The 9443-nt window shown below is 42.9% G+C and overlaps 2 pseudogenes; both read left to right on the top strand.

Moving 5' to 3' along the window:
• Positions 1-3010: 3010 nt before the first annotated feature.
• LOC147711358 (U6 spliceosomal RNA) lies at positions 3011-3102 on the top strand (annotated as a pseudogene).
• Positions 3103-7073: 3971 nt separating this feature from the next.
• On the top strand, positions 7074-7165 carry LOC147711357 (U6 spliceosomal RNA; annotated as a pseudogene).
• Positions 7166-9443: the final 2278 nt, after the last annotated feature.

The raw sequence follows: 9443 nt of genomic DNA, 5'->3' as shown, positions 1-9443 counted from the left end.
TTTCCAGCCAGCGGCTCTTAATGTAATTATTCAGTCCTGTGGTTTTCAATTTCTGACAAACCTGCACATTCTGATTCTCCATCTCTCTAGGTCTGGCACAGACTCAAAAGCATCTTTCTCAAGAGGGCAAGCATACGAGGAAGTCTCAGGTGTGTTGTGCATGTGGCACTGCCTCGCATGATATGAGGTGTGATGTTTTCATTCTGTCCCTCAGCTTTGTTGCCAGGAAACGCATTTTTTGAAGGGCACTGAGAAGGTACAGGCAGAAAGGTGTGTGCACGCGCAGATGCACATGCCTGATTGCGTGTATTAGACAGCGATGCTGAGGAGAGATGACATTTTCTTTTTAAACTTTCTTCGTGAGACTATCCTCCTTGCTATGGCTGTCGATGGTTTATGTGGTACAAGATGCAGAGATGAGCAGTGGCGGCTGGTGACATGTAAAATTGGTAGGGCGTAAAAGTTGATAATGAGTGTTAAGTAGCGAGCGAAACCATGACACTATTAAACTATTCCCTGTTAACTTATTGCTTGATATTCTAATAACCAGTTCTGCAGGACTTTGTATATTCTGTGAGATACTATTAGCAAGATTTCTCAGACACAGTCACCCAGTTTCTTGAGACACTTAGTTGTACTTGTAACCAGTTCAATTAGAATCTATTAACCAGTTAATTGAGTCACCATTAATCAATTTCTTGAGGCACTATTAAACAGTTTCTAGAGAATCACTATTAAGAAGTAGTATTTATTAACCAGTTCCCTGAGACACTATGAACTATATTCAGGAGGTACAATTAACCAGCAGAATGAGACATTAACCAGTTCAGTGAGACACTTTTAACTGCTGAATGGGCGGTAAAAGAGTATATATGTATATAAGTGTGAGCTTTAATGCTGTGATGTGAAAAGTAACTTGGACTATAAATAAAGAAATGGGGTCAATGAAGTAATTGACCTGTGAAATTATTTAATAAACATACACACTGCAGAAAATCAAGCAAGACTCCCAAGTTTAATTGTTGGAAGGGGCCTCGGGATGTTGCATGCATTGGGGCGGGGGGAGAGTGCACTTTGTATGCCATCTATGAGACATTAACCAGTTCAGTGAGACACTTTTAACTGCTTTCCTACGAATGTATTAAACATCACCATGACAATTAAACGGAAGTTCATCTCCTCCATAGTAGTTCCTATAGGTCTTGCAGTCACACATGTTTTGCCAGCTGAGCAGCACGAGCAGCCTGGGCAGGGATGTCATTTTAACAACTTGCATACCCATAGTGCACCTGCGATGGAATTGATGTTTTTTTTATTTTTTTTTAATTATATTTATTATTTTCCATGTTGCACACGCTTTACACATTATACATTGTTCAGCATTATTACTTCATGCTTCATAACTAAATGAGCTCTATTTCAAGATATACAAACATTTCATTACGCATTTCCACCATCATTATTTATATTTCATACTTTTCCACTATTAAACATTAAGCCCTTCTTGGGTCTACCTGCGGCCCAAGTCCCTCCTTCCACCTACTTATGGGTTGCCATATTCTTAAGCCTAATGTCCTTCACCTTTTCCCTTTTCATGCATAAATATTCTTCTGCATATTATATGCGTTCAACAGATTAGCCAGCCAGGTTTGCAGTGCCGGCGGATTTTTATCAAGCCATGCCCTTGCTAAGGTCAATCTGTATACTGACATTGGCACAAACAGAAATTCCTGCTGTGTGTCAGCTCCTTCCAATCCCAGACCTAAAATTATCCGAGCTGGGTTAAGTTTAATTTGGATCCCCAATGATCTGTCCAGAAAACCCTCGATATCCCTGACTAGCGTATGCAGTTGAGGACAGGTAGCAAATATGTGAATACTATCAGCTTCACTAGCATTGCAGCGGGGACAGTTGGTACCCATGGTCCCGCCCCATTTAGCGATCTTGGCGGGGGTATGATAGAGTGAATACAAAGTTTTATAATGTTGTGACTGCATGGAGGACGAACACAATATAGAACGGCCTAGGTCCAGTGATTCCTTAAACCACCCTGCGTCCACGCTAAGTTTTTCCGCCCATTTATTACCCACTTTTCCTAGGTCGTCAGTTTTCCCTTTAACCAAACAGGCATAAAAGGACCTAATGGTGCGATCCCCCAAAAGTCTAATTTTTTCCAGTATCCCATTACTACTCAATCCAGCTGACCCCCTGGTTTATTATTCAAAAAACATCCTGACCTGGAGGTACTTGAAGAAGCCTCTATTATCAATACCAGGCTTGGTTCTTAGATCTGCAAACTGTACCATCCCCTCTACATCAAATAAGTCCCCAATCTGGACAATACCGCTGTTTACCCATTCTGACATTACTTCATCTGCGAAGATTGCTTGAGGAAATGACCTATTTTTATAGAATCTAATATATCTGTTGTATTTCCCCAGTTTATTTCTTTTCAAGACGGCAATCCAAATCTTAACAGTAGCGGAAACTGTCTTGAACCTGGTTCTTTTAAAGTAGCCAAAATCAATACAATTTAAAAAGCAGTTTCCCACATCTGTCCCTAACACAGTAGTATATACTTTCGTAGACAGGTTATTAACTCTTTGATCCAAATCTGTTCCTCCTATTAGCCCTTGCATGTATTGTAGAGCAGCTGCCATGTAGTATAACCTGAAGTCCGGTGCTCCCCACCCCCCCTTTCCCTTGGGAGCATGATATATCTATATGCCCTACGCGTCTTCCCATGTGCCCAGATGAATCTGCTACATATTGCCTCTAGTGTATTAAACCAGCTGTTCTCAAAGCTGAGCAGTACGACCAGCCTGGGCAGGGATGTCATTTTAAAAGCTTGCATACCCATAGTGCACCTGCAATGGAATTGATGTAAAGCAGGTTTTTTCCTACGTCCACATTTTCTTTTTCTTTAAAGAATCTTAGTTTATTTTGATAAGAAAGTACCACAAGCGTAATACCCACAGTTTTTACTTTGATATAGACACTCTTAGTAAGGAATTGTTTGAAAATTACTTTATTGGAACCATAGAGATTAGCATGGCCCCTGCGCAAGGTTGACACAAAATTCGTGACCGTTTTTCAATATTTATCACCAATTAATTATCACTGTATGACTGAGCTGCATAATGGCCGTCCAATATAATTACTTCCTTCTTTTGACACGAAAAGAGGAGCTATAACTTTCCTATTAAAATATTTGTTTATGGTATTGAGACACTTGCACAGACGAGATATAACATAAGAATATAACTAGAGTAGTTATTTCATGACTGATACTGAATGCTTTTTTTTAATTGAACAAATAGTTTTGGTCGCCAGTGTCACCAAGGTGAAATGTATTTTCATATTCCCATCTGTGTTTTTTTAGGTACTACTTTTGACTGACGCTGGATTTTTTCAAAGGCGGGAGGTTGGAGATGTTCTGCTGATCTGCTGATTGCGCTGCCCTGGGGTGAATGTGTGCCATGTTCAGTGTTTGTGCGCGCCTGGTTTCCACAGAGCTGGAGTCTTACGGGGCCCAGATTGTCTCATATGCTGATGACACCCAGCTTCTCTTCACCTGCCGTAAGAGCGAAGAATTCGATGGGGAAAGTATCCGTGAGTGCCTTGGGGCTGTTTTTAACTGGTTCCAACTGAACAGCCTCAAGTGCAACTCGGATAAATCCGAGATACTTTTCTTTGGCTGCCCATCGGATCCGGATTGGCATGGTTGGTGGCCTGCAGACATGTTCCCTCCAGCTCAGTCTTCTGAATGGGCTAAGAACCTGGGAATTAAAATTGACAACGGGCTTACGCTCAAATCCCAGGTGTCAACTCTCACAGGAACATGTTTCGGCATCCTCAGGATGCTTCAAAAGTTTTTTCCATTGCTTTCTGAGGAACATCGGAGAATAACTGTACAGGCCCTCATTGGATCCAGACTGGATTACGCTAACATTCTGTATCTGGGTCTTCCGGAATATCTCTTACAGCGTTTGCAGGTGACCCAGAATGCTTCGGCACAAGCTATTTTTGGCCTGCATCGTCGAGCTAGTGCCTCGAACGTGCTGCAATCTCTCCATTGGCTCCCCATATGGAAGAGGGTTATGTTCAAGGCCTTGACACTAGCCCACAAAGCCCTACACACCACAGGTGCAAAATATCTACAGAAGAGGCTGGATTTTTACCGGCCGACACGATCCTTAAGATCGGAGTCAAGAAGGCTCGTGTGGGTGGTCGGTCCTTTAGATTCCTGGCCCCTCAGTTGTGGAATTCTTTACCGCTGTCCTTACGGTCCACATCTAATCTTCTTGCCTTTAGGAAGGGTTTAAAGACTTGGTTATTTTCTGGTTAGAGTCTCTCTATCCTTGGGTTCTGTTTTCCTTTTATTGTTGTTATGTTTTTCAGTCTTCTTTCTGGGTCAGGAGCACAAAGCGCCGGGACACTCCTTCGGAGTAGCCGTTGCGCTATAGAAAACCCATAAATAACATAACATAACATAACAGAGGCCCACGTGTGATTCCTCCCCATGGTTTTATTATATCGTCACTTTGCAGCTCCTTCTGATAATACAAGTAAATAGAGACAGCTACCGGCTGCCACGCTGCAGGAAGGTGCGCAATGTGCTCTGAAGAGACAGAGACAGACATGGGGTAAACACCACGAGACACGGGCATAGGATGTGCACTTCTGAAAGTAAAAAACACAGGCTGTGCACGCGGTGCAACAGAGGTTAGAGAGAGAAAAAAAGGCACAACGTGCTGCTCGAGTCTTGGCGCCGACTCTATCACTTAACCCCTTTACTGCTAAGGCTATTTTCTATCTTTTCATTGAATTTCCATTGAAATCAATGGAAAGTCCATGACGAGTTACCCTTGTCATTAGCGGCGAAGAGGTTAACCTGATGCCTGAAAATAGCTGAACTCTCCAATCTAGCCAGGGGCTCATGTAATAGCAGTTAAAGTGAACATAGGTGCCAACCTGTATTCTTTTGGGCCTGTGTTGCATCGAACAAGATGACATGGGTTACATATGAACACACCGCTATATATTTTGCAGGCACATTTTGATAGAGCTACCCAGCGCACACAAACGAAATATGCATTGTGATAGGACCCATAATCTACTGTGTACGGAGACAAACATACATACGTACATGTACAGAGAATGGAGGCGCGCGAGACACTTTTAACTGCTTTCCTACGAATGCATTAAACATCACCATGACAATTAAACGGAAGTTCATCTCCTCCTTAGTAGTTCCTATAGGTCTTGCAGTCACACATGTTTTGCCATCTGAGCAGCACGACCAGCCTAGGCAGGGATGTCATTTTAAAAACTTGCATACCCATAGTGCACCTGCGATGGAATTGATGTTTTTATTTTTTATTTTTTTATTATATTTATTATTTTCCATGTTGCACACACTTTACACATTATACATTGTTCAGCATTATTACTTCATGCTTCATAACTAAATGAGCTCTATTTCAAGATATACAAACATTTCATTACGCATTTCCACCATCATTATTTATATTTCATACTTTACCACCATTAAACATTAAGCCCTTCTTGGGTCTACCTGCGGCCCAAGTCCCTCCTTCCACCTACTCATGGGTTGCCATATTCTTAAGCCTAATGCCCTTCCCCTTTTCCTTTTTCATGCATAAATATTCTTCTGCATATTATATGCGTTCAACAGATTGGCCAGCCAGGTTTGCAGTGCCGGCGGATTTTTATCAAGCCATGCCCTTGCTAAGGTCAATCTGTATACTGACATTGACACAAACAGAAATCGCTGCTGTGTGTCAGCTCCTTCCAATCCCAGACCTAAAATTATCCGAGCTGGGTTAAGTTTAATTTGGATCCCCAATGATCTGTCCAGAAAACCCTCGATGTCCCTCACTAGCGTATGCAGTTGAGGACAGGTAGGAAATATGTGAATACTATCAGATTCACTAGCATTGCAGCGGGGGCAGTTGGTACCCATGGTCCCGCCCCATTTAGCTATCTTGGCGGGGGTATGATAGAGTGAATACAAAGTTTTATAATGTTGTGACTGCATGGAGGACAAACACAATATAGTACGGCCGAGGTCCAGTGATTCCTTAAACCACCCTGCGTCCACGCTAAGTTTTTCCACCCATTTATTACCCACTTTTCCTAGGTCGTCAGTTTTCCCTTTAACCAAACAGGCATAAAAGGACCTAATGGTGCGATCCCCCAAAAGTCAAATTTTTTCCAGTATCTCATTACTACTCAATCCAGCTGACCCCCTGGTTTATTATTCAAAAAACTCCTGACCTGGAGGTACTTGAAGAAGCCTCTATTATCAATACCATGCTTAGTTCTTAGATCTGCAAACTGTACCATCCCCTCTGCGTCAAATAAGTCCCCAATCTGGACAATACCGCTGTTTACCCATTCTGACATTACTTCATCTGCGAAGATTGCTTGAGGAAATGACCTATTTTTATAGAATCTAATATATCTGTTGTATTTCCCCAGTTTATTTCTTTTCAAGACGGCAATCCAAATCTTAACAGTAGCGGAAACTGTCTTGAACCTGGTTCTTTTAAAGTAGCCAAAATCAATACAATTTAAAAAGCAGTTTCCCACATCTGTCCCTAACACAGTAGCATATACTTTTGTAGACAGGTTATTAACTCTTTGATCCAAATCTGTTCCTCCTATTAGCCCTTGCATGTATTGTAGAGCAGCTGCCATGTAGTATAACCTGAAGTCCGGTGCTCCCCACCCCCCCTTTCCCTTGGGAGCATGATATATCTATATGCCCTACGCGTCTTCCCATGTGCCCAGATGAATCTGCTACATATTGCCTCTAGTGTATTAAACCAGCTGTTCTCAAAGCTGAGCAGTACGACCAGCCTGGGCAGGGATGTCATTTTAAAAGCTTGCATACCCATAGTGCACCTGCGATGGAATTGATGTAAAGCAGGTTTTTTCCTACGTCCACATTTTCTTTTTCTTTAAAGAATCTTAGTTTATTTTGATAAGAAAGTACCACAAGCGTAATACCCACAGTTTTTACTTTGATGTAGACACTCTTAGTAAGGAATTGTTTGAAAATTACTTTATTGGAACCATAGTGATTAGCATGGCCCCTGCGCAAGGTTGACACAAAATTCGTGACCGTTTTTCAATATTTATCATCAATTAATTATCACTGTAAGACTGAGCTGCATAATGGCCGTCCAATATAATTACTTCCTTCTTTTGACACGAAAAGAGGAGCTATAACTTTCCTAATAAAATATTTGTTTATGGTATTGAGACACTTGCACAGACAAGATATAACATAAGAATATAACTAGAGTAGTTATGTCATGACTGATACTGAATGCTTTTTTTTAATTGAACAAATAGTTTTGGTCGACAGTGTCACCAAGGTGAAATGTATTTTCATATTCCCATCTGTGTGTTTTTAGGTACTACTATTGACTGACGCAGGATTTTTTCAAAGGCGAGAGGTTGGAGATGTTCTGCTGATCTGCTGATTGCGCTGCCATGGGGTGAATGTGTGCCATGTTCAGTGTTTGTGCGCGCCTGGTTTCCACAGAGGCCCACGTGTGATTCCTCCCCATGTTTTTATTATATCGTCACTTTGCAGCTCCTTCTGATAATACAAGTAACAAGAGACAGCTACCGGCTGCCACGGTGCAGGAAGGTTCGCAATGTGCTCTGAAGAGACAGAGACAGACATGGGGTAAACACCACGAGACACGGGCATAGGATATGCACTGCCAAAAGTAAAAAAACACAGGCTGTGCACGCGGTGCAACAGAGGTTAGAGAGAGAAAAAAAGGCACAACGTGCTGCTCGAGTCTTGGCGCCGACTCTATCACTTAACCTGATGCCTGAAAATAGCTGAACTCTCCAATCTAGCCAGGGGCTCATGTAATAGCAGTTAAAGTGAACATAGGTGCCAACCTGTATTCTTTTGGGCCTGTGTTGCATCGAACAAGATGACATGGGTTGCATATGAACACACCGCTATATGTTTTGCAGATACATTTTGATAGAGCTACACAGCGCATACAAACGAAATATGCATTGTGATAGGACCCATTATCTACTGTGTACGGAGACAAACATAGATATGTACATCTACAGAGAATGGAGGCGCGCGAGAACATGCAGTTGTTTGACCCGTACACACGTCAAAACCGCTGCAGGACACACGGTCTGATACAGACGTGCAGAGGGGACTTGCGGGGGCTGTACTACTGTATGAAGGCCCCCTCTGCACTCCATACCATAGCTACAGTGCAGGGGTGGTTGTAATTACAGACACGTGCGCTCACAGATGGGATCTCAAACAGGCGCACACACAGTGGGGGTTGGGTGGGTCGGCTGTTTCTGTATGAAGTCTCCCCTCCATTCCCTAATCCAGCTGCAGTGCGAGGCAGATGGTAACAGTGGCGGTTCGTCCATTGTGGGCGGTGGGGTGTTGCCCCATCAGCCAGACGACCGTCTCTGCGCATTTGTGTGAGCACCAAAGTACAATTATGAATCTTCTCAATCATGATGACACAATACCGGGAATACCGACAGTCATAATGATTTGGGTCGGACTCGGAGTCACAACAATAGTGTGACGTCATCGCGATCGCGGAAGTTGTGGGGGGCTGGCCTGTGGCAGGCTGGCAGCAGCAGCGTGGCAGGGAGGGCAGCAGCAGTGTGCGCATTTAGGACAAGTCATTTTTATGACTTGCCCACACATGCGCACACACGCAGTAGCCCCTACCCTCCTCCTCCTCCCCTAGCCGTCACACAGGCAGAGACCCGGGGAAGCCGGGTCTCATTATGGGCAGTATTAGCCCTGCTCTTTAGCCAATCCTGGCGCAGTGGCGATGTTAATGCTGCGCCAAGGATTGGCTGAGTTACCGCGCTCTAGGATGGTGGTGCCGCCGCATGGGGGTGGGTGGCTGTGCTCAGCAGGGGGCGGGCTCTAGGAGGGGTGCTAATAGCAGGTATGATCGGACCCCCTCAAAAGATTAAATGTGGCCAAGGAACAGAGGGGAAGAGAAATACATCACTACGAAAGGATAGTTCCAGCACTGGCCATAATCTTCAAATACTAGTATGCATCCTATTATTAATCTGAACTAGGCGACAGATATATACCAAGCATATTTTATTTTGTAACTTGTTTTATTTTCAATTTATCAATCATTTTATATTATTCATTATTTTTTTAGATTATAAAAAACATTTCATCACAAATTCAATTTTTATAGACATTTTTTCAAAATTCATAACAAATACAAAAGAATATCATAAGATAATAAATATATACAAAGGAATAACACAATATACTTAAGGAAACACCACCTGGGCCCTTATTTATGAGGCCTTGCGTCAGTTTTGCGCCGCCGGTGCGTCACTTTTTGTGACGCACCAGCGGCGTACAAAATGCGCCTTGT

The sequence above is a fragment of the Lissotriton vulgaris genome, chromosome 5, assembly GCF_964263255.1.
Source record: "Lissotriton vulgaris chromosome 5, aLisVul1.2, whole genome shotgun sequence".
NCBI lineage: Eukaryota > Metazoa > Chordata > Amphibia > Caudata > Salamandridae > Lissotriton > Lissotriton vulgaris.
Note: the sequence above shows the minus strand (reverse complement) of the source record. Positions and strands in the feature narration are given on the sequence as shown.